This window comes from Lactuca saligna, chromosome 6 (genome assembly GCF_052625555.1).
Source record: "Lactuca saligna cultivar CGN05327 chromosome 6, ASM5262555v1, whole genome shotgun sequence".
Classification (NCBI taxonomy): domain Eukaryota; kingdom Viridiplantae; phylum Streptophyta; class Magnoliopsida; order Asterales; family Asteraceae; genus Lactuca; species Lactuca saligna.
In genome coordinates, this window is record NC_136422.1 from 71,401,831 (window position 1) to 71,423,718 (window position 21,888).

Sequence of the window (21,888 nt, forward strand, 5' to 3'; positions counted from 1 at the left end):
AGGCTCTCGCCTTAGGCTTTGGTGGAATGTTGGGCTTAGTTGCCTCCTTCTTCTTCGGAGAGTCTTTCAAAATGTGCCCCTCTTCATTACATCCAAAGCACATCCTCTTGTTGGACGGACACTCGTTGGCATAATGCCCAGTTTTTCCACACTTGTAGCAGGTTACTTCCTCACTACATTTCCCAAAGTGATTTTTCTTTCACTTGTCACACCATTTCGCTTCACTTCCTTTTCCTCCAAATTTCTTTGAATTAGACTTCGAAAATTTATTTTTCTCGCTGGAACCTGAAGTTCCTTCAAACTTTCTCTTTTCGCCAACCTCAACCTTGCTGGAGTTCCTCCCCTTGATCATATCCTCAACAGACTTGGCATCCCAAATAGTTGCCTCTAGAGTAGGTGCCTGACATACTGGCACCGCATACTCCCATGGGAGTCCCTTTGCGTACCTATCAACTTTCTTCAGCTCGTATGGAATGATGCGCAAACCAAACTCCATCTTGTCTGTAAACTAGTGTATTCATCAACTGACATGCTGCCTTTCGTCAATGTCAGAAACTTGTTTTCCAACGCTAACATATTTTGAGCTGAGCAAAACTTGCGCTTGAACTGCGCCAATAACTCTGCCCATGACAATTGCAGTGGCTCATTAGGGCTTAAAATCTTCCCTAGAGTGTTCCACCAATGAACGGCTCCACATCGGAACTAAAACACTACAAAGGTAGTCTGCAACTTGCCTCTGTAGCCACAAGTCATGAAGGCTAACTCCATTTCAGAGATCCAATCCATCATTCCGATCGGGTCCTCCTTTCCTGTGAAGGTCGATGGGTTGCAAGTCAGAAAATCCTTATACTTGCATCCCATTCCATCATTCCTTCCATCTTGGTTGTTTTGCCTAAGTATCGGTGGGTTGGCTTGACCAACAGATCCACTGAAGTTTCCTCCTTCCGAATGCCTATCATTTAATTCGGGCTCTTCCACTTGAATTGATAGTTCTTCATGATTTTGTTGAAGCAACCGCCTGGTCTCCTCCATTTGACGATCCAACATTGTTTGAATCATCATTTGTACACCAGCCATTGTCATTGGATCAGGTGCTGCTGCTACAATAGGTATTTGCTCGATCACAGGTGGTTGATTCCTGTTCTCATTTGTGTTTTCGACTCCGCTTCTTGTTCTTTCCATTCTTGATCTATACACCGAATAAGGTGAAATTTAGATCTTCATTCATGATAGATATTACAATCCTCCATATCACTCTAAAACGTTTACATCCTAGTTCTACTATCATAACCATACGCTTAGAATCCTAAACACATAAGGTTTCCCGATCCCGTCGGCAACAGACCATATATCAGAAGAAATAATATCATATATGGCAACATATAACATTTAGCACGTAAAAGCATATTAGGCAGCTTTCCTAATATATACTAGTCTCGTGTCTAAAATATAACAGACACACATCTCACAATCTTCACTTAGCATTCTAAGTTTAAGTCTATAAATTCTACAAATTCCTAGTTCGCTTAAACTAATGCTCTAATACCAACTGTGACATCCCCAAAATTACGGTCAGAAAAGACCGGTTTAATTTATGCTTTTAAAATAATTTCAGAGTAACCCTTTGATTAAAAGAGTTGCGTAATTTATTCCCAAAACAAAATATGATAAAATAAGATTTACCAAAGCATTTCTTAAAGATATGTATTTTCATTATATAACAAAACTCGGGATTTCATGTTCCGATAAACAGACCAAAAGCATAAACATTACAAAATAGACCTTACAACAGTCAAATATAACAATAGGTCTATAATCCAAAAATAATCTTGACAAGTCATTCAACTTATCCTCTGGCGCCACTACCTGTAATACAAAGAAAACTGAGTGGGTCAGGCTTGGGAGCCTGGTGAGCATATAGGGTTTCTAAGCCACAATAAATAATTATTTTTAATTCCATCAACCTAAAATAACCCAATTATCCATTCCCGTTATTCTCACTTGATGTCCCTAAGACAACTAACACAAGGGACCTAGTCTAAGAATATTTCATCGGGGCGATAACACATGCATTCGGGGGTTTCCCAGCAATATATGTCAAATAAGGCAACCATGAGGGGGATGGAGTACAGCAAATGAACACCCAAGTTCATTAATACCTACAGGTGGTGAGCTTGCTAGCGTTCCACAGGACTGTCTAGAAAAGTTTGTGGTCATCATCTAAACTCCGCTAGATGATTGAATAAAAACCAACATCGAGGCCTCTCTTCATTTTAACACATATCAACTATCTACCCATGCTTTACCCAACGCTTTTGTAGATAAAAATACATATACAATTTAAAATTTGTATAAAACATTTATCCAACACTTATTTCAAATGAACAAATAATGTATAAACACATAACACGTATTTTATACAGAATACTTTGTATCAGTGTCTTAGAAGAAAAGAAATATACACTTACTTCAAGTAAACAAAAACATATAAACGTATAACACATATTTCATAGAAAATACTTCATATTTATGTGTTAGAAGAAAGTAACCACACACTCACTTATTAAGATGATGCTCGGACAGCACTTCGGCTCTTCAAGTGGAAATTCTTTGATGGATCCAGGATATCTTTACATACCGGACTTCTCGTGGGCGGAGCTTCGGCTCGGAAACTCTTTTTTTCATGGGATCTTCAGGCTTCGGGACTTGCTTCGGGTCTCGGGATGATACTAGGGCTTTGGGGGTACTTCTTTGCACGTAAATCGAGGCAATATGGGTGAGAGAAGGGTGAATTAGCAACCTTGGCCGGCTGCCCCTTCAAATCTATTTATATGGCAAAATTTTCATTTTCCACGTCGTGGGTACTGTTTCCACGTCGTGGTCTTGAACGTCATTGCATGCGTCATCATCCACTTGCTCTGTCAGGCTCCAGAAGGCGTCAGAAGTCATGCCACATCGTGGGCACTCTTTCCACGTCGTGCCCACTGCCACAACTTTGGGGTTCGCGCCCCGAACTTCAGAAATTCATACCTTTCACATATGAATTCCTTTTTCGACGTTCTTTATATTGACGTGTAGGTGAGAACATGCTCTACAACTCTCGTTTAGACTCCATTGGCGAATTTTGACTTTATTTTTAATATATTATAAATATATTACTTTTATATTATTTTTAGTAGGTCGGGACAGGAAAATTCTATTAGAAATTCATAACTTCTTCATCTGACGTCCGTTTTTGTCTGTCTTTCCGTCCTTGCACTAGTATTGATGATATCTTCAATTCTCACTTAGAAAGTTTTGGCTAAATATCGCTCGATCTCATATTCGAACTTCGGGCTGTCTATTGCTAAGCTGAAACTTCGAAAAATCATAACTTCCTCATATGAAGTCAGATTTGGGCGTTCTTTTTATGCACGCTCACGGTTTAACGTATTCTACGGCGTTAGTTTAGATCACTAAGGCTAAATATCACTCTATCATAAATTCACATTTTACGTCACTCAGCGTCGTGCCGGTTCTGTCGCGAAACTTCAACATGTCATAACTTCTTCGTTATAACTCGGATTTCGACATTCTTTATATCTCTGGAATCCATGTTTCAACCACTACAACTTTATGTAAAGATATCGGTCTTATCTTATACTTTAATTTTGATGCTTATTTTATTCTTAATTCATTGTATTATAATAATTAAGCAAATAAACACATAATTCACATAATACTCAAATTTTTCATCATTGTTACTTCAAAAAGAGTTACAAAGGTCAACCTAGACTATTACATCAATGTTAATGCCCAGCCTAGAAACGCGGACGTTACAGTAACCATACTGAACATTTCTGCACGTATCTTCCAATGTCTCTCTTTAATACAGGCCACCAATAATCAGCCCGTATATCGTAGTACATTTTACTTGTACCAGGATGTGTTGATAGCTTAGACTTATGAGTTTCATCTAAAATCTTCTATCTCAATCCACCAATCTCTGGAATCCATAACCGATTCTTAAATACTTTTAGTCCACGTGGGTCATCAAGTAAAATATCAGCATAATGTACCATCCCTTCCTTCTTCTCATTTTCTAGCTTTAAGGCCTCTACTTGTCATTTTCTAGTTCATCATGAATAGTAAACTTTACTATAGTATGAGTAATAACATAACACATACTATTATGATAAACCTTTTTGCTAAGTGCATCGACAACTACGTTGGCCTTTCCAGGATGATACATGATTTCACAATCATAGTCTTTCATCAGCTCCATGGCTCGTTGTTGTCTCATATTCAAATTTTGATGAGTGAATAGTCTTTCATTAGGATGATACTTGAGACTTTTGTGGTTGGTAAACAGTTGATATTTTGTACCAAAAAGATAATGCCTCCAAAGTTTTAGAGAAAATACGACTGCAGCGAGTTCGAGGTCATGGGTGCGATAATTCTTTTCATAATCTTTCAGTTGTCTTGAGGCATAGGCTATTACTCTACCACGCTGCATCAACACTGTGACATCCCCAATTTCACGGCCAGAAAAGACCGATTTGTTTATGCTTTATTTTTAAAATCAGAGTAATCTTTTAAAGAAAACAGTTGCGGAGTTTGTTCCCAAAATATGATAAAGATTTATCAAAGCATTTCTTTAAAGAAATGTATTTTCAGTATATAACAAAATCTCGGGATGTTATGTTCTGATACAGACACGTAAGCATAAGCAGAACTTACATTATTTACACTAAAGATTTTACATCTCCTTTAATCTGTCCGTGAAATATATCTTCGTATCGATACTTGTGATACAAAGAAAACTTAGTGGGTCAGGCTTGGGAGCCTGGTGAGCATATAGGGTTTTCAACCCACAATAATTTAATTATTATATTCAACCATCAAACAATCAACTCAATTACCCATCCCCATTATCTTCTTTATTTCTTAGGATTTTACCCTAAGAATTCAACTACCCGTCATTCATTCATTTCTAAGGATTGACCTAAGGAATTAGCACAAAATCTATTGCTACATAAGGCGCATCTACCAACATCATCCTTTATTCGCCTCTACCAGGATTATGCCATACAGTATGAGGCGCGACTGCCAGGTTTATGACATTCTATTTTAGGCGCATCTGCTCGGGAATCTCACTTTCAATTTATACACATAGCACGTATTTCATAACAAATACTTAATATTTATGTGTTAGAAGAAAGTAACCACACACTCACCTGATCAAAAGATGATCAGACAACACTACGGATTGTAGAAGTAGTATTCTTCGGTAGATCTGGAAGATCTTCACAAAAACCAGGCTTCTCGCGGACAGAGCTTCGGCTCGGGAATCTCACTTCTCGGGATCTTCAGGCTTTGGGACTTAATTCGAGGCTCGAGATGAACATCAGGGCTTCGGGGGGGTTAAAATAGGGCTTAGAGAGAGTATCGAGAGTGGGAGAGTAAGAGATGAGCAACCAAAATCGCCTGACCCTTGAATTCTATTTATAGGGAAAAAAATGCTAAACTCACCTCGTGAGTTTTTAATTCTCACCTCATGAGTTTCTAATATTCACCTCATGAGCTCGATACGTCATTTTGTTCGTCATGGACACTTACCCTGGAAGACATCCATCATCTGCTCACCTCGTGAGCCACTTAATGCTCACCTCGTGAACTGGCTCAGCCTTGGGGTTCACGTCTCGAACTTCAGAAATTCATAACTTTCACATACGAGCTCCGTTTTCGACGTTATTTATATCCAAGCATAGGTGAGATTATGCTCTACAACTCTCATTTAGACTCCATTGGATAATTTTGACTTCATTTTTAATATATTATAAATATATTATTTTTAGTAGGCCAAGACAGGAAAACTACGTTGTAAACTCATAACTCCTTCGTCTGACGTCCGTTTTCGTCTGTCTTTTTACCGTTGCACTACCATTGACGAGATCTTCGATTCTAGTTTAGATTGTTTCGGATAAATATCACTCGATCTTATATTCGAACTTCGGGTTGTACACTGCTAAGCCGAAACTTCGAAACATCATAACTTCCTCATATGAAGTCATATTTGGGTGTTCTTTTCATGCACGCTCTTAGTCTAATGTATTCTACGACTTTTTTTTAGATTGCTAAATCCAAATATCTCTCTATCGTAAATTCACTATTTACATCGCGCTGTGTCGTGTCGGTTCTGTCGCGAAACTTCGAAACTTCGACAGGTCATAACTTCTTCGTTGTATCTCGGATTTCAACATATACTACAACTTAGTTAAGATTATTCATTCTAAATAATCTTCTATCAAAAAGTCATTTTTGACGCTTAACATCTCTAAATTGACTAGCTCGGATCTACGGGGTTTACAAACACACAACCGAGTCCCAACCTTGAAGCATCGTTATACACGAAAAAACCATTATCACCTTCTGGGAGTGATAGAATCGAAGCATGAGTCAAAAGATCTTTTAAAGTTGGGAAAGCTTTTTCTTGGGCTTCACCCCATTTGAACTTTGCTTCCTTTCGTGTTAGACTTGTGAGAGGTACAACTATACGTGAAAAATCTTTAATAAATCTCCATTAATACCCTGCGAGACCCAAGAAACTGCGAATTTCAGAAGCATTACTGGGTTCTTCCCAATTCTAAATGGCTTCAATTTTGGTAGGATCTACTGATATACCATCACCAGAAATCACATGGCCGAGAAATTGAATTTGGCGAAGCCAAAATTCACATTTTAAGAATTTAGCATATAGTTTCTCCTTTCGAAGAATATTTCACGACTATGAATGGCATGATCATCTTCAGACTTGGAATATATTAGAATATCACCAATGAATACGATGACAGATTTATTGAGCATTGGACGACATACCCGATTCATCATATCCATGAATACAACAGGGGAATTTGTCAAACCAAATGGCATGACAAGGAATTCGAAATGCCCATAATGAGTACGGAAAGCAGTCTTTGGTACATCTTGCTCGTGTACTTTCAACTAATGATAGCCAGACCTCAAATCAATCTTTAAGAAATAGCTAACACCATGAAGTTGATCAAACAAGTCATCTATGCGAGGTAGTGGATACTTGTTCTTGATAGTTACCTTATTTAACTCGCGATAATCAATACACATTCACATCGATGCGTCCTTCTTCTTGACAAACAATACTTGAGCATCCTAAGGAGAGGTAGTCGGTCGAATAAAGCCCTTGTCAAGTAATTCCTGCAATTCAATCATCATTTCCTTCATCTTAGTTGGTGCAAGATGATAAGGTGTCTTTGCAATCGGAGCAGCATCAGGCATAAGGTCAATTCGGAATTCTACTTGTCTATCCGAAGGAAGTGCAGAAAAATTATTGGGGAAAACATCAGGATATTCATTATCAACAAGAACATTATTTACAATTTTCTTCCCCTCTTTTGAGATATCAACTGTATAGGCTAAATAAGTAGAACACCCCTTCGATATAAATTTACGAGATTTTAGGAAAGAGATTATTTTAAAGATTTTTTTTTCACCGTAGACATAAATAGGATTATCCCCTTCAATAGGAATGTGTACCATCTTTTCATAGCACAAGAGTTCTCCACGTTTCTTTAACAACCAATCCATGCCGAGAATAATATGAAATTAAGCTGGGCAAGGAGATAGAAATCAGGTTAGCAAGAAATTATAACCTTCAATTTCTATGACACAATCTCTATATACTTTATCAAACAAGTAATAATATACTTCCCGCTGTATCTACATGAAACGGTTGAGCGAGTGCATAGCAAACAATTTGAAAAGAACACGAAAATTCATCAGACACAAAAGAATTTGAGGCACCACAATCAAATAAGATGTGAGCAGGTCTAGAGTTGACGAGAAATGTACCGACCATAACATCCAGGTCTTCGTGTGCCTCCTCTGTGGTAATCTAAAATGCACGGCCTGTAGCGTTTGGCACCTCCTCCTTTTTAGTTGAAGTATTTACCTGTTGTTGAACAGAAGCTTGACTTCCCGCCATTTGACTAGTAGGAGTAGGGCAGAAACGTTTCTTGTGGCCAGTAACACCACAAGAAAAGCATGTAACATTCTGCATTAGGTAAACGGGCTTCATGTGACCCATTTCTACACATCCATAATAGATCACATATTCTTTTTCTGTTCTGCATTAGCTCTGGTGATTCTTTTCACATTTTTCGACACGATGGTGACTAGAGAGAAAAAGATTATGACCTACCACAACCACGAGAGGTATTATGAGATTGTACTTGTTTTCCAGGATCAAATCGAACAGATTAGGCTGATGGAATAGAGGATATAGGAACAGTTCGGTCAACATGTGGATGCTTCGGAACAGAAAGAGTGGCACCACGTATCTCTAAGTCGTGCTCGCGCTTTCGGGCATACTCAACAGCTTTATCAAATGGCAAAACATCCCGATTGACCATGAAATTGTGGATTTCATTCCATAGTCCTTCCATGAATAACTGGATTTTATCGTCTTTAGTTGGAATATACTTTGCAACAAACTACGCTTTTTGATTGAATTGAGTTTCATAATCATTCACAGTCATTCCTCCCTATTTAAGCTCGAGTAATTCTTTCTCCAATGTTCTCCTCGTGTCTAAAGGACAATACTTTCCTAGCAAAGGAGTTTTTAACATTTCCCAAGATAAATTCTCCTGGTCATACTCGTTGAGAGCTTCAAATGTTGCTTCCCACCAGACTAAGGCTTCTCCGATGAGCATTGCAAAAGCATAATTAACCTTTTCTTCATCAACCACATAATAAATATGGAATACTTTTTATGTGTTCTGGATCCAGGTAAGAACAACAATGGGATTAAGAACACCTAAAAACTCTGTAGCACCATTACTCTTGAAAGTTTTGAATGAAGGACGTTTTGCCCCCCTTTTGAAGATTCTCCGGTGGTTTTCTCTTTACCTTTATCACTGTCCTTTTTGTGTTCTTCAAGAGTTTGCTGAATAACACCAGTAAGTTTATCCTCAAGTTTCTCCTCACAAGGGGATACTGGAGTATTTCCTTCATCATGATGAGCATCTCCACCCACATCTGGTGTATGGCTACTCACCTGTTCAGCCATTGTTCTGAAAATTTGGAGTAATATAGTTTTTTAGAATATTAGGATTTATCATTACCTAATACTTCACTTAAGTCTTTCCTATGGTTTGTATCCATATACTTACAATGAGTCCGTTCATATATTGAACTTTCAATAGTTTAAGTCTAAATACAAATCCGTGGGATTTAGTTCACTTAAACGACTGCTCTGATACCATGATTGAAAGAACCCCTTCTTGAAACTTTACAATATTACTCCAAACATGCTACATGCATATTCATAATTATAATTTACATCAGTGGTATAATTACAAAAGTTTGGATACAAACCAACTATTTAGGTTTTTACAAAGTTCTATATATTACATAATACCAAAAGTGATACGAATCATGCTCTACATGGGCAAAGGCACAAAGCCAATACCAAAAGTTATATGAGACATGCTCTACATAGCCAAATGCATAAATCTAATACCAGAATAATACGAGACATGCTCTATATGGACAAAGGCTCAAAGCCAATACCATAAGTGATACGAGACATGCTCTACATGACCAATGATATAAAACCAATACCAGAATACCACAAGAAAACACATTGCGCATATAACACATAACATACAATTGTCCATATATTGAACTCACCGTGAAATAACCAAATGTTGCGATGAAATTATCCCTTATGTGCATTTTTTCTGGTAGATTCTGACTAAACACTGTTAGTAGTTAACAATCGTCGGCTAGGGAAAATGGCTCAAAATCAGCAATACGGGAGAGAGTGTTGCATTTTCATGTAAATGTAAACAAGAGGGCTGATCCTCTATTTATAGGTCGAAAATTCGACTCTCACGCCGTGATCCTTATAAGCTCATGTCATGAGTCCAGTCCTGATCAGCTTGTAAGATTTCTGCGTGTGTTCTAGGCTTGGGAGGTGTCGATGGACTACCTCACGTCGTGAGAATTTCTTGCTGATGTCGTGAGCTTGGTCAGATCTCGAGGTTTGTGCCCTGAACTTCAAAAATTCATATCTTTCGCATATGGGCTCCATTTTTTACGTTCTTTATATCCACTTGTAGGTGCAATTATACTCTACAACTTTTGTTTAGACTCCGTTGGCTAATTTTCACTTCATTTTTAATATTATATTTTGAACAGGCCAGGACACAAAAAGTCCGTTAAAAATTCATAACTTCTTCATCCGACGTCCGTTTTTGTCTGTCTTTTTACCATTGAACTACTATTGACGAGACCTTCGATTATCGTTTAGGTTGTGTCAACTAAAATTTGATCAATCTATAATTTGAATTTCGAGTTGCACATTGCTATGCTGAATCTTAGAAAAATCGTAACTTCCTCATACGAAGTCAGATTTATACGTTCTTTTTATGAAAGTTATCTGTTTAACGAATACTACGACTTTCATTTAGATTACTAAATCTAAAAAGTAGTTTATTGTAAACTCACTTTTTATGTCATACGATGTCGTGCCGATTCTCTCTGAACACAAACTGAGGAATCGATAATATTGTTTTTTAATGAAAATTAATTTTTTAAAAAGATTTTTACAAAGAAAAGGGGGAGTACAATGCATGTAATCAGTTGAGCTCGAGGTAAGTGATTCCCAAAATTCCCATATATAAGTGTTATGATTAGTATGCAATTCTGTGAACTGCATGCTTGATTAGGGCTAAGGATACCTTCAGAAATTGTATGATAGAATTTTATGATTTGTGTGATGCGTTATAGCTTGTGGAGATTGGATGCTATGTATTACTTGGAATCTATATCGGCAAAGGTAGCTGCTAAGTGTATGCTTTAAAAATTGTATACGATTAGGATCATATAGCCTTAAAATGACTCATTTAGCCTTATTTCTTATTTCTTGTCTAGTTGTGGGTTTAGGTTATGATTAATTATTCGACAATCTATATGATTCTGGTTGTGTGTAATTTGCACGCATAAAGCAACCAACAATGTTGGTAGAAGCTCCCTATATTATAGAAGTAGGTGAAATGAGGATTCTTAGGAGAGCCTAGGGAGTGTGGTATCAAGCTTGTATGTTGTGTAGTATAAGAGTTTGTGAGAATTGACGTGGTTAAATAACTTAGGGGATTCATGATGATTCTTGAGTAAACTACGGATAGGTGTGGAAGATAGTATTAGGCCTGTAATATTGAAAGCACAAGATATATCCTCAAGTATGAAATTAAATTATATGATTGCTAGGACCAAAGGACGGGAAATTTATTTGGAGCTTCTAAAGAAGTGGAAGCCAATTCAGATTCATTCGATGGTGGGCTTAGGGAAGAAGCCTGTGTCTTTTGACTCGTGTCTAAAGGCCAGCAGGGCTAGAGCTATTAAGTTACGTGGGAGAAACTACAAGATGGAGTATGTCAGGTCAATGGTTCGGGCTGCTACAAGTGCAGAAAGACGGGTCACATTAACAGGGATTATACCCATGTATCAGGTTTGATATTATTCCATTACAATCAGAAGATCCACAATAAGCTCAAATTTCCTAGATTGATAGGTGGAGAAATGGTAGCTCCCGCGTCAGCCACTTTGAGGATTACAGATGGCCGCATGGGCAAGACGGATGCTTTCGTGGTAAAGAGCAAGGCATTCTAGTTGACAGCCGAGGAGGCTTGAGTAGCTCCATATGTGGTTATCGGTATGTATCTTTACCATATCTTTCACTGCTTTCCTTATATATGCTTATGTTTACCTGATCTTGTATAGGGACTTTTTTAGTCAATTATATGTCGCTCATGTTATGTTGTTCTGTTTAATTTGGGTGCAACCCAATCCTTCATATCATTTGCACTTATCAACAATTTAGTAATGCTCCGGGGAATTTGGACTATCCATCAAAGGTGAATACTGTCGATGATCATTCAGTTAGGGCTTTGAGAGTTCATTGGGGATGTGTTATGAATATGTTCAACAAGAGGTACCAGATCGATTTGGTTCAGATTCCTTTGAAGGTTAAAGGTTATTGTGGGGATAGACTGGTTGGACCCAAATAGGGCCATGATTTATTGCGATCACCAGTTGGTGAGAGTTTGAACCCTAATTTGGGGAGAACTAGTTATTCGTGGTGAGGGTGCTCAGCGTGGACCGAAAGTTTGTTCAACTGTGAGACTTAGGACGTATCTTCAACAGGGTTTCTCTAGATTCCTAAATTATGTAGAGGATATGCAAGAGGGGAATAAGAGGATTATGGATGATGTGCCCATAATTCGGTAATTTTTTGATGTTTTTCTCGAGGATCTGCATGGGGTTCCTCTCGAAAGGCATGTTGTGTTTTAGATTGATTTGATTATGGGAGCTTCTCTGATAGACAAGGCACCTTATTGCTCAATACCTCCAGAGATGCAGGAGTTGTCTACATAACTATAGGAGATGTTAGACAAGAGATTCATTAGACCGAACGGTTCAATGTGGAGAGAACCAATCTTGTTTGTGAAAAAGAAGGATGGTTCACATAGGATGTGCATTGATTACCGGGAGTTGAACAAGATAACGGTGAAGAAATGTTATCCACTTCCAAGGATTGATGACTTATTTGACTAGATTGAGTGTTTATCTTGGTTCTTTAAGAATGATTTGAGATCAGGTTATCATCAGATGAGGGTCAAAGATGAGGATGTGCATAAGACGACCTTTAGGACTCGTTATGGTCATTACAAGTTCATGGTGATGCTGTTTAGGCTCACTAATGTTGGCTTCAGGTCCATTAGCATTGCCCACACAGCTCTAGCAGACCAGCCTTGTCTAGCTCCCGCTCGCCTGCCTCGCCTGGTGCATACCTCTAGGCCATGCTTGGCGCTCTCCTGGTTATCCGAGGTGGCCTTCCTTATTTCTTTGATAGTTGGGACTTTATTGGTCTAGCCTATGGCTTGTATGTCACACCCCGAAAACCGAAGGCGGAAACATTTCCGGGGCGGACTCCATGTTGAGTATCAAATCCAATGTACATAGTAAAACAGTAAACAAAAAACATTACATTACATAGAATTATTTACACCAGTTTAAAAGAAAAGTTATACAAGTGTTATATACATATGTCATATGAACAAAAACGAAGACAAGTCTTCTAACACTCTGTCTTCTCAAAAAGGTTGCGGTGTACCTGTCTAATGCTGACCTGAGAATACAAGCAGTTTGAAAATTAGCATAAAGCTGGTGAGTTCATAAGCGGTTTAGAAAAAAATGAGATCCCTTTTTGTTTTCTGAAAAAGTTGTTATCCAAGAAAATCCCATATTTTCTTATGTAAAAACAGTTTAGTTATTATTTTGTTACTTAATTCGTTTACGAGTTGTTACGTTATTCCAGGAAAATCCCATATTTTCCTAAGTGTTTAGCTGTCCATTTGATACTTAATTAGTAGTTTAGATTTCGATGTACTGGTAACTACCTTACTTATAGTATTAGTTAAGTATTCTGATATCTTAGTTATCCTACATTCGATTGTTGATTATCTACTATACTTAGAGGTATTTTCGAATATTTGCATTCACACAGAAGCGTACATTAACAGTGTTTTCGAAGTTCTGGTGATTTCCAAAAGGGTACCTTAGACGTATTTTCGAAGCTCTGTTGACAGTCGATGTCCAGAGGCGTACTGTCAAATTAATTTTGAAACTCTGGTGACACCCAAGGGGTACACAAGTTGTATATTCGAAGTCTTGGCGTCATCCAAAGGCGTTATTTCGTATTCGTATTCATATTCCTAGCCCTATTCCTAATCCTATTCGTATTCGTATTCGTTCTATCGTATTAGTTATATTCGTATTCGTATTCGTATTTGTTCTATCCTATTAGTTATATTCGTATTCGTATTCGTATTCGTTCTATCCTATAAGTATTAATCTTAGTTTATGATTAGTGTGATTCCTTATACAAAACATAATATGGAAAACCATTTGTGAAAATATAAAGTACAACAATTTATAACGTTTTTCACAAATACTATGATAATGTGATCTGCAAGTTCAAACGATTATTTGTTATGATTATCAGTGTTAAAAGCATATGTACTATGAAACACAACACATATAAAATAAGTTTTGACTACAAGTATTACTTGTACTTTGCTTGTATTCCCCCCCCCCCTGAAAACAGTGAAAAACATTGAAAAGGGGTAGGGGTATGAACTCACCGGTTGAGGAACGCGTCGGTTTGGATCCTAAACGTCAGTTCTGGGTTTGCAAATGCACAAGAGTCCTATGTATTGTGAAAAGATACACATTTGTATCTAATTAGGACTTGAATAATTTATTTTTTAGGGACAATCACTTCTAATCGCGAAAACACTTCATTACAAGCGTTTGGAGGGACCTGGGTGGCATTTAAGGACACATATGGCTTGGATAATGTGTTTACTCTTCGAGAGTAAACTCATACTAGAGTTTTCGGCCCTAAGTGCCATTCCCCATGAGTTTACGGCCGTAAACTCATGGTGGGGTGTTTTATGGTACAAAATGGCTTGCTAACACTTGGGAAAATTAGCTAGGTTTAATTCTAGGGCCTTGGAATGGATTGAATTCACTTAACGACCATTTAATAGGGTTTACGGCAGTAAACTAGGAGTTTACGGCCGTAAACTCCCCCATACCCTTTCCTTATTTGTTTTGGTGGTCCTTGATTAATCACATGTGATTTTAAGCTACTACACAAGCCTTGGAAGGAATTTAGGGTGTCATTTGGCCATGATTTGGGAGTTAACAGCCCAGGAACCCCTTTTGGGAGGGTTTACGGCCGTGAACTCCTAATGGAGGTGTTTTCATTGAGTTTAAGGCTTCCAATACGTTTGTGGTTGATTCTAGAATTTATTCCAAGGCTATTGGTGTGTTTAAATGGCAATTTAAATGGCAATTTAACGCCCGTAGATCCGGGCTAGTCAATTTAGAGGCAATAGGGGTTGAAAATGACTTTTCAACAAAAGGTTATTTATAATAAATAATCTTAACCAAGTTTTAGAATATGTCACAAGGTTTTCGTACACCGAAATCCGAGTTATAACGAAGAAGTTATGACCCGTCGAAGTTTCGCGACGGAAACGGCACGACATCGGGAAGCATAAATAGTGAATTTACGATAGAGCGAGATTTAGCCTTAGCAATCTAAATGAAAGTCGTAGAATATGTTAAGCTAAGAACATCGATAAAAAGAACGCCCAAATCTGACTTCGTATGAAGAAGTTATGATTTTTCGAAGTTTCGGATTAGCAGTGTACAGCCCGAAATTCGAATATTAGATTGAATGATTTTTAGCCGACATGACCTGAATGAGAATCGAAGATCTCATTAAGAGTAGCGTAACGAGAAAAGGATGGGCGAAAATGGATGTCGGATGAAGAAGTTATGAGGATTTAATGGACCAATCCTGTCCCGGCCTGTTAATAATACAAAATTTAAAATCGAATCAAAATTAGCTGACAGAGTCTAAACGAACGTTGTAGAGTACGTTCCCACCTTCGCGTGGATATAAAGAATGTCAAAGGAATATCGTTACACTAAACCCTAGTGGTATTGGTACTAGGTTTTATCGAAGGAATATCGTTTTGAGAGTATCGAAGCGCTGTCCGAGTGCTGAGTCACCACCTACTCAGGTGAGTGCATGGTCCCTTTCATCTTACACATAGATATGAAGTATTTTATTATAAATTACGTGCTATGTGCGCATATTGTTTGAATACTTGTTGTCTATGCTGGTGAAAGATTTTTATACATGTTTTAAATCATGTAAACTGTATAAAGTATTTTATATCTACAAAATATGTTGGGTAAAACATGGGAAGATGAATGATGAGGGATAAAAGTTGAAATAGAGGAACATTTGTAGCATGGACCTAGTGCCCTATAGGTATACATTGGCAGCAGTCAGCCTAGTACCCTATAGATGAGCACTGGCAACTACGCCACATCCCGTAGATGTTTCAAATCTATGGTAAACGTCCTAGCAGCTGCGCTCTAAGGACATTATCGGCAGCTGCGCCTAATATGGAGCCTTATGACCATGACAGTAGCGTTTAAAGGTCAATAACAGCAGAAGCACCGCATAGAAAATGTCCCAATTCTGGCAGCTGCGCCTAAGTGACAAGATTAGCAGTTGCGCTTGACCAATGTGTCATTGGCAACAATGGACTTCATGTTGTTTCCTTAGGATGATCCTTAGGAATGAATGAACAAGAAATAGCTGATTCTTAGGGTAGATCCTTAAGAATAAAGAAGATAATAGGGATGGGTAATTGGGTTAACTGTTTGATGATTAAACATAATAATTATATTATTGTGGGTTGAAAACCCTATGTACTCACCAGGTTTCCCAACCTGACTCACTCAGTTTATTTATATCACAGGTGTTGATACAAGGTCACTTTACACTGAGAGATTTAAAGAGATGTAGATGACTAGTGTAAATAAATGTAAGTTCTGTTTATGCTTATGTTTCTGTATTAACGATGACATCCCAAACGTTTTGAAATGAATAAAATATGTTTCTTCGAAAATGTTTTAATAACGTATTTATCATGTTTTTCTGGGAACAAATTACGCAACATTTTTATTAAAAGAAGTACTCTGAGTTTTATAAAGCATAAACAAAATCGGTCTTTTCTGGCCATGAAAATGGGGATGTGACAGTTGGTATCAGAGCGTTAGTTTAAGCGAACTAGGAATATGGATTTATTTCTAGACTTAAACTTAGAATGCTAAGCGATGATTGTGAGATGTGAGCACTAGATTATTTTAGGGATTGAACCTAAAGTGCTTCTATGTGCTTAATACTTGTGCCTGATATTGTGTTACTTATTCGGATCTATGGTCTATTGCCGACCGGATCTGGAAACCTTATGGGTTTAGGATTCTAAACGTTTAACTACGATATTAGAACCAACATATAAACGTTTCAGAGTGATAAGGATGATTTAACCGTCAATCCTAAGTATAGGTCTAGATTTACCTTATTCGGTGTATAGATCAAGATGGCAAGAACCCGTAGTGGAAACGTGAATGCAAATGGGAACCGAAACCAGCACCCAGTGATTGAGAAAATACCGGTTGTGGTAGCCGCTGCTGAACCAATAACGATGGCCGGAGTGCAAGCAATGATCCAGGCGATGTTGGATCGTCAAATGGAGGAAACCAGACGTTTGCTCCAGCAAAATCGAGAGGAAGCGACTATTCAGATCGAACAACCCGAGTTGAACGAAGGGTAGACTAAGGAAGGAGATTACAGTGGGATTGTTGGTCAAGTCAACCCACCAATAGTTCGACAAAACAACTACGATGACGAAGTCGAGAGGAATGGATGCAAGTACAAGGATTTTCTGACTTGCAAGCCATCGACATTCACTGGAAAGGAGGATTCGATCGGGGTCATGGATTGGATCTCGGAGATGGAATTAGCTTTCATGACGTGCGGTTGCAAGGGAAAACAACAGACCACATTTGCAGTGCGTCAGTTTCGAGGAGGCGTTGTACGTTGGTGGAATACCTTGGGGAAGACTCTGAGCCCCAATGAGCCCCTGCAACTGACATGGGCAGAATTTCTGGTGTAATTAAAACGTAGGTACTGCTCAGCCCAAAATCTGCTCGAGCTAGAAAACCAATTCCTTACCTTGAAGAAAGGAAGCATGTCTGTTGATGAATACACCAACAACTTCACAGAGAAGATGGAGTTCGCATTACGTCTTGTTCCGGATGAGCTGACGAAAGTTGACAAGTATGCAAAAGGACTTCCATGGGAGTACACAGTGCCAGTACGTCAGGCACCTACTTTGGAGGCAGCTATCTGGGCTGCCAAGTTGGTTGAGGAGATGATCAAGGGAAGAGCCGCCAACAAGACCAAGGTTGGCGAAAAGAGAAAGTTTGAGGGGTCTGCGGAGCCCGATGAGAAAAGAAAGTCCAGTACAAGGAAGTTTAGAGGAGGAGGGAGTGAAGAAAGATGGTGCGAGAGGTGCAAAAAGAAACACTCTGGAAAATGCGGTGAGGAGGTGACTTGTTTCAAGTGTGGGAAGCATGGGCATTATGCCAATGAGTGTAAATTCAAAAAAAGGGTGTGTTACGAATGTAACGAGGAAGGGCACTTCAAACAAGATTGCCCAAAAAGAGAAGGGGCTACAAAGCCAAATGTGCCGCCAAAACCAAATGCAAGAGCATTTCAAATGATCCTTGACGAAGCAGCTGACGATGCAAGGAATCAGGAGTAAGGATGGATATATAGAGATCGAGTTATGAAGAAGCCATATATATAGTGTCACATGATGTATCCTGTTAAAGGCATAACCTAGGGTGAACTTGAACACCCATGTAATCGTTTCAAGTAATAAAATAAAACCTTCATTTTGTTATCTGATGTGTTGAATGATTGTGTGATTTGCTGCATGGTGACTTGGGAAACTACGGGAAAATACTTGGGACGAGTATGAGTAGGTGTGGATGGTAGTAGAGGCCTATACTATCGGAAGCACATGACTCACACTTGGATCAGGGAAAGTCACAAGGTTACCAAGAAGCTAGTAATTGATTTCGTTTTATTCAAGTATGTCGTTACCATTGTTTCGGTAATGACTAAGAAGATTTTTAATATCCCGACCCTAGTGGTCATATCACATTGAGTCCGACTACGATGAGTAGGTTACATGGTTCAGAGAACCAAGTTTGATGTAGCGTTCGAATTAAACCAAACGATTGAAATCAACGCGATCAATAGAAGTATCGCACTCATTGTTAAAAAAGTTGGTAGTGTGATTATATCACATTAGAACATGAAGGAAAGCATAGCTTGTTTTAAAATTTGACACTAAGAGACCTGAGTCTAAACATGCATCACATGATGATAGGTCATAATTTGGAGTCTAACCTTAGGTAGAGAGCAGGTGCACGATCGAGTACTGCTTGCGGTCGATGAGTCTAAGAGATAGACTTGAAGGAATATAGAAGTTATAAATTATTACCTAGGATGAAGAGATGACGTATGGAGTCATTATACGAGCCCTGTTTCGTTGATGATTCCGGGACGTAATCATCCTAAGGGGGAGATAATTGTAACGCCCGTAGATCCGGACTAGTCAATTTAGAGGTAATAGGGGTCGAAAATGACTTTTCGACAAAAGGTTATTTATAATAAATAATCTTAACCAAGTTTTAGAATATGTCACAAGGTTTCCGTACATATAAAGAACACCGAAATCCGAGTTATAACGAAGAAGTTATGACCCGTCGAAGTTTCGCGACGGAACCGACACGGCACCGGGAAGCGTAAATAGTGAATTTACAATAGAGCGAGATTTAGCCTTAGCAATCTAAATGAAAGTCGTAGAATATGTTAAGCTAAAAACATCGATAAAAAGAACGCCCAAATCTGACTTCGTATGAAGAAGTTATGATTTTTTCGAAGTTTCGGATTAGCAGTGTACAACCCGAAATTCGAATATTAGATCGAATGATTTTTAGCCGACATGACCTGAATGAGAATCGAAGATCTCATTAAGATTAGCGTAACGAGAAAAAGATGGGCGAAAACGGATGTCGGATGAAGAAGTTATGAGGATTTAACGGACCAATCCTGTCCCGGCCTGTTAATAATACAAAATTTAAAATCGAATCAAAATTAGCCGACAGAGTCTAAACGAAAGTTGTAGACTACGTTCCCACCTTCGTGTGGATATAAAGAACGTCAAAAACGGAGTTCGTATGCGAAAGTTACGATTTTTAAAAGTTGAGAGTAAAATTTGCGAAGCCTGTTATTCGATCGATGACGTGTCCGGATCCTAGCCGCTGCTTGTTGATCACGCTTCGCCTTTGGATGCTGACACCTGTCCTTCGGACGCCCAGTGTAGCCAAGAAGCGCCTCGCGTACGAGGTACACCCCGCTTGCGAAGATGGAGCGCTGCGCGTACCCATTCTACTTGGTCCGAGGAGTGGCCACGATACACCACCAGCGAAGCGACGCGTGTCGTATGGAGCGAGCCTTACGCCCAGCGTAGCCGAGGACTACGCCTAGCGTACGTCTGAGGCCTCGCCTATAAAAGGGAACCGAGGGCTGCCTCCATTTTCACACCATTTCTTCATTCTCTCTCTATATTCTTTCTCTCTCTAGGTCTCCAAACCCCCCTAAACCCTAGGAAAACCCCCTAGCTCCCGAGGGAAGCCCCGAGGCTCCCGGAGTCCCGAGAAAAAGAGTTTTTCGGTTTCGAAACGCTGCGCCAATTAAGTTCCGGTTTTCGATAAAATTCACTGTAAGTGTGCTACGCTTACGCAGTTTTTAATATAACTTTCAAATAATTATAGGAATGTTATTAGGTCCTTAAAATAATTATTTGGGCTATTATTATGAGTTGTATTGAGCATTGTTAACGCTTAATAATAGTCAAACTAGTTAATTTTTCGCGGTTATCGTTAGACTAAACCCTAGTGGTATTGGTACTAGGTTTTAACGAAGGAATATCGTTTTGAGAGTATCGAAGCGCTGTCCGAGTGCTGAGTCACCACCTACTCAGGTGAGTGCATGGTCCCTTTCATCTTACACATAGATATGAAGTATTTTATTATAAATTACGTGCTATGTGCGCATATTGTCTGAATACTTGCTGTCTATGCTGGTGAAAGATTTTTATACATGTTTTAAATCATGTAAACTGTATAAAGTATTTTATATCTACAAAATATGTTGGGTAAAACATGGGAAGATGAATGATGAGGGATAAAAGCTGAAATAGAGGAACATTAGTAGCATGGACCTAGTGCCCTATAAGTATACATTGGCAGTAGTGGACCTAGTACCCTATAGATGAGCACTGGCAGCTGCGCCACATCCCGTGGATGTTTTAGATCTACGGTAAACGTCCTATCAGCTGCGCTCTAAGGACAGTATCGGTAGTTGCGCCTAATATGGAGCCTTATGACCATGACATTAGCGTTTAAAGGTCAATAACGGCAGAAGCACCTCATAGAAAATGTCCCAATTCTGGCAGCTGCGCCTAAGTGACAAGATTAGCAGCTGCGCTTGACCAATGTGTCATTGGCAACAATGGACTTCATGTTGTTTCCTTAGGATGATCCTTAGGAATGAATGAAAAAGAAATAGCTGATTCTTAGGGTAGATCCTTAAGAATAAAGAAGATAATAAGGATGGGTAATTGGGTTAACTGTTTGATGATTAAACATAATAATTATATTATTCTGGGTTGAAAACTCTATGTACTCACCAGGTTTCCCAACCTGACCCACTTAGTTTATTTATATCATAGGTGTTGATACAAGGTCACTTTACACTGAGAGATTTAAAGAGATGTAGATGACTAGTGTAAATAAATGTAAGTTCTGTTTATGCTTATGTTTCTGTATTAACGATGACATCCCAAACGTTTTGAAATGAATAAAATACGTTTCTTCGAAAATGTTTTAATAACATATTTATCGTGTTTTTCTGGGAACAAATTACGCAACATTTTTATTAAAAGAAGTACTCTGATTTTTATAAAGCATAAACAAAATTGGTCTTTTCTTGGGCAGTAAACTCATGTTTACTCCTCTAAATTGATGCTCAAGGTGTTCCAAGTCCAATTCCATAACTCTATAAGTCATATCTAAGCCTCCCAGGTGTTTTGGAAGGCTTTTAGGGCATAAAAACCCCCTTTATGTGTGTTTACGGCCCAAGCATGCTCCAGGGCCATAAACACATGAACAAGGTCCTATTCCATGATTTGAACTCGAATTTGAAGGTCTAAGATGCTATACTAGGAGTTAGGGTGGTTACCTTGAATATTTGGGGCTTGAAATTGATGTTTTTGGACCTTAATCTTGAGTTATAGGAGAGAG